Source organism: Tachysurus vachellii, chromosome 25 (genome assembly GCF_030014155.1).
Source record: "Tachysurus vachellii isolate PV-2020 chromosome 25, HZAU_Pvac_v1, whole genome shotgun sequence".
Taxonomy (NCBI): Eukaryota; Metazoa; Chordata; class Actinopteri; order Siluriformes; family Bagridae; genus Tachysurus; species Tachysurus vachellii.
In genome coordinates this window covers 11,373,309-11,380,521 of record NC_083484.1, presented here as the reverse complement: position 1 = coordinate 11,380,521, position 7,213 = coordinate 11,373,309, and positions in this window count along the sequence as shown.

Sequence of the window (7,213 nt, the reverse complement as noted above, 5' to 3'; positions counted from 1 at the left end):
GCGTGCATCTTTTATTCGTCTGGCCTCAGTTTGGTTTCGAGTAGAAGTCCAATAATAACGTGAATACAGAGATTGAAGCATCATCCACAGCCCTCCTGGGTTAAACATGACTCACAAGATCGATGCATAACATTAACAGTGTCAGTGTTTGAATTGCAAGAGGTTACAAGATGGAGCAACACTCTATCAAAAGTTGACAATTCCACACATTACACTTTCAGGAGTTTGTATTGAGTTCACAAGCTTTATGGTAATTCAACATACTTTTATAGATAGTCTTCTGTGTGATGCCTTCAGCAGACAAACAGGATGAGAAAGTAAATGAATTCTTGGATATTAGTCTTCAGGCTTCATGGCTAATATTAAATATTTAAAATATATTGGATTGCATTTATAGAATAGAAGAAGCCTTTATTTTGTCACATATACATTACAGCACAGTGAAATCCTTTCTTCGCATATTCTAACCTTGGCGGTTGGGGTTAAAGCACAGGGTCTGACGCAACCATGGTGCAGTAAGGATTAAGGGCCTTCCTCAAGGGCCAACAGTGGCAGCTTGGCAGTTCTGTTGCTTGAATCCAGATAAATGTCTTTTTTACATAGACTGTATATTTTATACTGTATATTACAGTGAAATTCTCACACATTGTTAGGAAAATAGGGTCAGAGCACAGGGTCAGCTATGATACTGCACCCCTGGAGTAGAGGAGGTTAAGGGGCCTTGCTTAAGGGCTCAACAATGGCTGCTTGGAGGTGCTGAGGCTTGAATTCTCAACCTTCTAATCAGGAGCCAAGAGCTTTGAACCATTTTTCTACCACTGTCCTATATGATGTTATCATTTTAATTAATCAGTCTTAATAGTTGTATTAGGTAAAAACCGTACAGTTAACATTTGGAAATAGACCAAATGATGTTTTTTTTTATAATTGTCAACCTTGTTGTGCATGAAAAGCCCAGGACCAGTAACCATGCCATGATCAATGGGAGTAAACTGGCATATACTGTACAGTACAGTTTGGTAATTTTATTGCTGAAGCACACTGACATATAGGATATAAAAGACCTACTGTATTTGATTGAGTATTCTTAAATTTTCTAATTTATTATTAATTTTACTTTTTCTTTTTGAAAAACTTTTCTCCTATTTCTTCTAGCCTTCCTTTAGCTATGAGTCATAATCTAGAGGTTTCTAGAATTTTTTCTCTGATAAAAGCCAGGGTCAAGCCTGCTTCTTATAATTGATGTCCAAGAGGATTGTAGGGTCAGCCTTGGATTCCATCATTTCATGAGAGAGGAAAGGAAATGGATGGGTATTGATCAGAACAGGCGGAGAAAAACATGCTGCTGAAAAGAGAGAGAGAGAAAAGAGGAGGGGGGGAGAGGGGTGTGCGGATGGGTGGGGGATGCTTAGGTCATGTCTGCTCTGCATTCTGTAAAAGTTCAACCACCATAATGCAAATAAGAGCCAATCCATTTGTCTAACCCGGCGCACTGCTCCTGCATAATGGGGAGCCATTTCCATTTAATTAATCATTCCAGTGACAGCTTCGGTCTAACATCCTACCATCAGGAGCCAAACTGCAGTGCAGAGAGCAGACCTCTGTCAGACGCTTTCACTGCTGTGTTTTAACATAATAGGAACAAACTGGCATGTTTCATATACAGTAAGGCCACTTTATTGTTATCCTATCAATATAAAACACACAGTGGGGTACAATATTCTTTTATACAGAACAAGTGGACCATACAGGACATAAAGAAATACCTGTATAAAATACAGACAAAGTTAGAAGGCAGTTTTTTTGTTACTCTTCTTCAAAATAGTGGAATACCACTTATGGGATACATTAAACAGACAGGTACTTATAAAAAAAATTGAAAATATATCAATTATTTTTATAAGTAAAATAAATATTGATGTACAACACAGTTGAAGTAAAACGTTATTATGCACCGTACACTGTAGATAACAACGCAGAGCAGCATCGAGCAAAGAGTCAAACTAACTGTGCAAATGACATCTGATTATTCATTGTCTGTAATTACATCTGGGCAGGAGTTCATGGTTACAGTGGAAATCCTCACAAGAGGATGAACTAATTAAGTTGTGGCAGGAGCAGGATGTAAAATATAAAATTGTAAAATATAATCATGTTTGCTTTGCCGCTGTGAAATCCTCGTTAGGGGATTTTTTGGTGTGTTCTTGTTAGTTTAGTGGGTTTTGCATAGCAAGGCTAAAAGTTATGTAATAATTACACAGAGACAATTACTCATATCCAGAGATGGGTTATGTACAGAATGTACAGAAAGCACACAAGCATGAGCACTGACCACGTTTTTGATGCCATACTTTATGTGCATGCGAGCACATGACAACACACGGTCTACTGGGATCGCTGTCAGTTGTCAATGTAGAAATAAATATGACGTGCGTTAGCTGCAAATGCAAAGAACCAATGCTTACAATGGTGAGAAACAGTATCTCAGAATGCATGTCAAACATTTCAAATTTGAAGGAAAAATGAGCAAGCGTAAGAGCGTAAGACTAAGTGAGCGACTTTGATTGAAGCCAATCTGTAATGGCTAGACGACTGGATCAGATCAACTCCAAAACAGCATGTCTTAGTGAGGTCTTAAGCGGCCTTCACACTGCACACAACAAACGACGGCCGATAAACAGGAAGTCATTCATTTCCTATGGAGAGTCGCGAAGGGGCTGCGTGAGGTGCCGACCATCTGCGGATCCGTAACTTTCGGATCCGTTTTGAGCGCTGGAGCCGTTAAAAAATGTGAACTTGTGCAACTACACCGCATCTGATATGCTGACCGGATGTGATGTATTCCAGTGTTGTCCAATCAGGTTCGTGTGCGTGAGGTGATAAGAATTATTGAAAGGTATTAATATTAATTTTAGTAATTTTTTAACTTTTTCAAAAACAATCTTTTTGTTTTAAATACATTGTTATTGATAAAAAAAAAAGTAATAAATGATTAATATTTATATTGTATTATTTTTAATGTTGTGTCCATGTTTCCTCAAAGATTATTTGCGGTCTTTCTGGATTTATTGTTGTTTTGATTGTTTGAATGAATGAATTAATGAAGGAGTAAATACATTCACCATGATAAATGGAGGGAGAATACAGGCTCTTGCTTTTGCTCTCCTTTACTGGAGACGCATAAGAAAATATTGCAAATCAGTGTGGATAAAACAGTATCACCGTCTCGGCGAGTATCACCATTTAGTGCATGAGTTGCGCCTTAATGGAGAAGATTTTCGTAGTTATTTTCGGGTGTCACGAGAATTAGCTTCTCTCCCATGTTGACGTCTACACGATCGTATTGCACATTCCGTGAGACTGTCACTAGGGGGCGAAATCCGACAGTCGTTTCCGTTTGTCGTGTGCAGTGTGAAGGCCGCTTTATGCAGTGGTCAATATCTATCAAAAGTGGTCCAAGGAAGGACAACCAGTGAACTGGTGACAGTATCATGGCTGCCAAAACTCATTGAGGCTAGTGCTTGTGAGGAAGGAAGGCTAGCCTGTCTGGTTTCATTCCACAGAAGAGCTGGCTATGATGTTGTCAGAAGACACAGTGCATCAGCGCATCACAGACTGGCTAAACGCTAATCTATTAAACATGTTTTATAGCCAAGCAGCTATGAATACAGCCATACTCACCTATAACACTGAATACTGTTACAGGATTGTACTGAATAGTACAATACAGTAATACAAGCTTGCATCATTCATATATTGTTTCTGAATCTGATTTCTGAATGTCATTACATTACAAAGCGCTTTGACGGTGAGTATGTGGCATTCCACCCTCCAAAATAAAGTGAATACATCAGGAAAGAGCTGAATTATGGTACAAACTGCATGTAATGTTCCCATGTTTCTGAATAGGTTCCTGATTATCGCTTGTGGCTTCTCTCCTGACAAATAATGACACCAATTACCGAATGAATAGAGCAGAGGCAGAAATTATGCACTATGAGCTGAGTGCTTTCATAGTAACATGGCAAGTTATATTTTAAATAGACTATTTTCAAAGTACTTATTTTTCTCTGTTAGTACTGACTTTTAGAAAGGTTAATTTCTGACCTTTTTTTTTTTAAAGTTCTGTTCAATGTGCACCAAAAAAAGAAATTCACATTTCATAGAACTGACGTCTTTCAAATGCATAAACAGGTCATCTGGAAACTGCTCACATGGTTCAATTGTATCTTGTCCTGCATCCTTTTGCTGAAATATATAGTTTAAAGCTTCCTTCTGTGTCTCTGCCTGTTTACAGAAATGAGTAACTGGACTTATTGCACTCTTATTTTATTTCTACAATAAATTCAGGATTTCAGGAAATCAGCACTGCCATGTACTGTATGAATGGGAATTCAGTGTATAACCATTACTGATTAGTTCATGCCAATAAATAAGACAATGCATAATGGTTTGTTTTTCTTTCACATCGTGCTTCATCATACCATTTTTTTTTTTACAGCTTTCTCCCCAAATTTGATTATGTACCAGTTCCCATCCGCCGTCCAACTCTCCATGTCACATATAACAGCTCCCATCTAGACAAAGTGAAGACTAAAGCTGTGTTCACACATACACATATTACCGCTGCAGGTCGGCAGTTACTGTATTATGAAGTCGCTGTTTAGGCTTTCCTACTACTAGTAAAAACGTTTATCAGTGTGTGGCGCAACTAGCGATTCAAATTTTCTGACCAGTTACAGTATATTTACTGCTAAAATGAAACAATCTTGGGGGAGATTTGGAGCTTGAATATAAAATTCAGTAGCGTACATGTGCATCAAATCATACAAGATGAAGGAGAAGCAGCGTGTGCTCTTTTCCGTGGATTGTATGCTCTCTACCGTCTTCACTTCTATTGATATTCGCTACACCAGATTGCTCCATATTTGAATAAAGTTAAACATTTCTCAAATTTGTTTTATCACTGGACACTGGACATCTAGTAAGAGCAGTCACTGTCAATCATTTCACACCTAATAAAAATATAAAAACACCAAATAACCACCTCTCATTGGATTGAATGGTCTCTAGTAGTTTTTTGCTGTAAGTCACTGTATGCGTAAATGTAGCATGACGTGCTTCCTCTTAGACATGTAGGTTGCATCTTTTCAAATTTCTGATCATGCTGCATCATAGTGCATAGTAACACACTCACAGGAAAGTGCAATCTGCCCTCTTCCATATACTGTACAGGAGCTTACAAGTGCCTGTGAGTGTCTAGGTGTTGCTGTGATTGGCAGGAAAGAGAGATTAACATTTGTCCCACCCACAAAGCATGGAAAAATATTTACTACCTTGGCCATATAGTGATGTGACATACAGTACAGCTAAGTATGGTGACTCATACTCAGAATTCGTTCTCTGCATTTAACCCATCCAAAGTGCACACACAGCAGTGAACACACACACACACCATGAACACACACATGGAGCAGAGGTCAGCCACTTATGTTCACATGTGTAAGACGGCGCCTGTGTTCGGCTCTGCTGTCGCTCCTTTTCCGTTTTCTCTGTTTTCTCGTATATTTGTGATTGTACTTGTATTATTTGTTGCTGTATCAGCCCTGTCAGCTAACTATTGTGTGTCGGCTGCTATTAAGTATGATCGGCACACGTTGTTTCATATCAGAGACCTTATTATGGAGGACTATGGTAATTGGACCTGGTACAAACTGATTTTCTCGCCCGTCTTTGAGTGCTCGTTGACGTCGCCGGATTATTTACTGCTGTCAAAGGGACACAGCCGGAGGAAAAAGCGAGGCTCCAGAGCGGGTGTCCAGACAAGGTTAAGGAGATACCGGGCATCTACGTTTACCCCGAGTGGGTCCGGACTGGAACAGGTAGAGCGGTGCCTGCGGCAGGTTCCAATCAGCGCATCAGGATATGGTGCAGTCGTAGTCACGCCACCTCTCTACGAAGTACACTACAGCCGAGCTTTTCCAACTCGACGGGCCCGGACACCGGGCTTACGGGAGCGGGTCCTGCGCCCCGTGTCTCTGTGTGGGGAAAGAAATGGAGAAAGAAATGGAGTGGAACCTATTGCCCATACGCCCCAGTCAGCTGGAGTCAACGTAAACCTGATTCGGGTTGCCTTGTTGAACGCTCTCTCTATAGCGAATAAAGCGTTTATATTAAAAGATGTTTTTGTCAAGGAACGTTTAGACTTTATGTGCCTAACCGAGACCTGGCAGCGCGAGTCGGATTACGTCCATCTGAATGAACTCCGTCCTCCGGGCTGTTCTGTGTTTGGTACAGCCCGCAAAACAGGTCGTGGAGGTGGACTTGCCATTGTGCACTGTGACTGTTTCTCTTGTAGGCAACTGAGTCAGGATTCCTTCAGCTCGTTTGAACACCAAATGTCTAAGGTTGGCACTACAAAGTCTTTTTATTGTGTTTTAATCTACAGACCTCCTGGCCCTGCGCGTGTGTTTTTAGATGAGTTTGCTGAGTTTTTATCTAATATTATTAAATTGGAGTCTGTGTTAATAGTTGGTGATTTTAACATTCACATAGATGACGCTTCCTGTAACACGGCATTAGAACTATTATCTTTGACGAGTCTTTTAACTTTACACAGCATGTCTCTGGTTCCACACACACAAAGGGCCATACATTGGACTTGGATTGTAGTTTGGGCCTGTGTGTGGATCAAATATCTATTAACGATATTCAAGTGAGTGATCACAGTTGTATTTTCTTTAATCTGTCTTTTTTATTTGGAGTCCAATCCATCTAAGGTGAGCACTCAACGACGTATTATAAATCAAGTTGCTGTTGATAAGTTTTGTTTTTTATTTGATCCTAGTTCTTCTAATGAGTGTACTGATGCTGAGTCATTAGTTCAGTCATTTAATAATCATTGTGTGTCTGTTTTAAATAATGTGGCACCGCTTAAACGCAACGCAGTCTTATTTCTCCACGAAAACATTGTCCTTGGCTGAATGAAAGCATCTTTAGTCTCAGGAGAAATTGTCGTAAAGTGGAGCGTTTATGGAAAACCTCTAAACTTGAAGTATACAGGTTACATTTTAAGGAGCTGATCACAGATCTCAATGTTATGATTAAACAGGCCAGATCTGATTATTTCACAAATCTTATTGTTGCAAATAAGAAAAATCGTAAAGTCCTGTTTGACACCATTAAAAATATTGTTTTGCCCTCAGCTCCACAA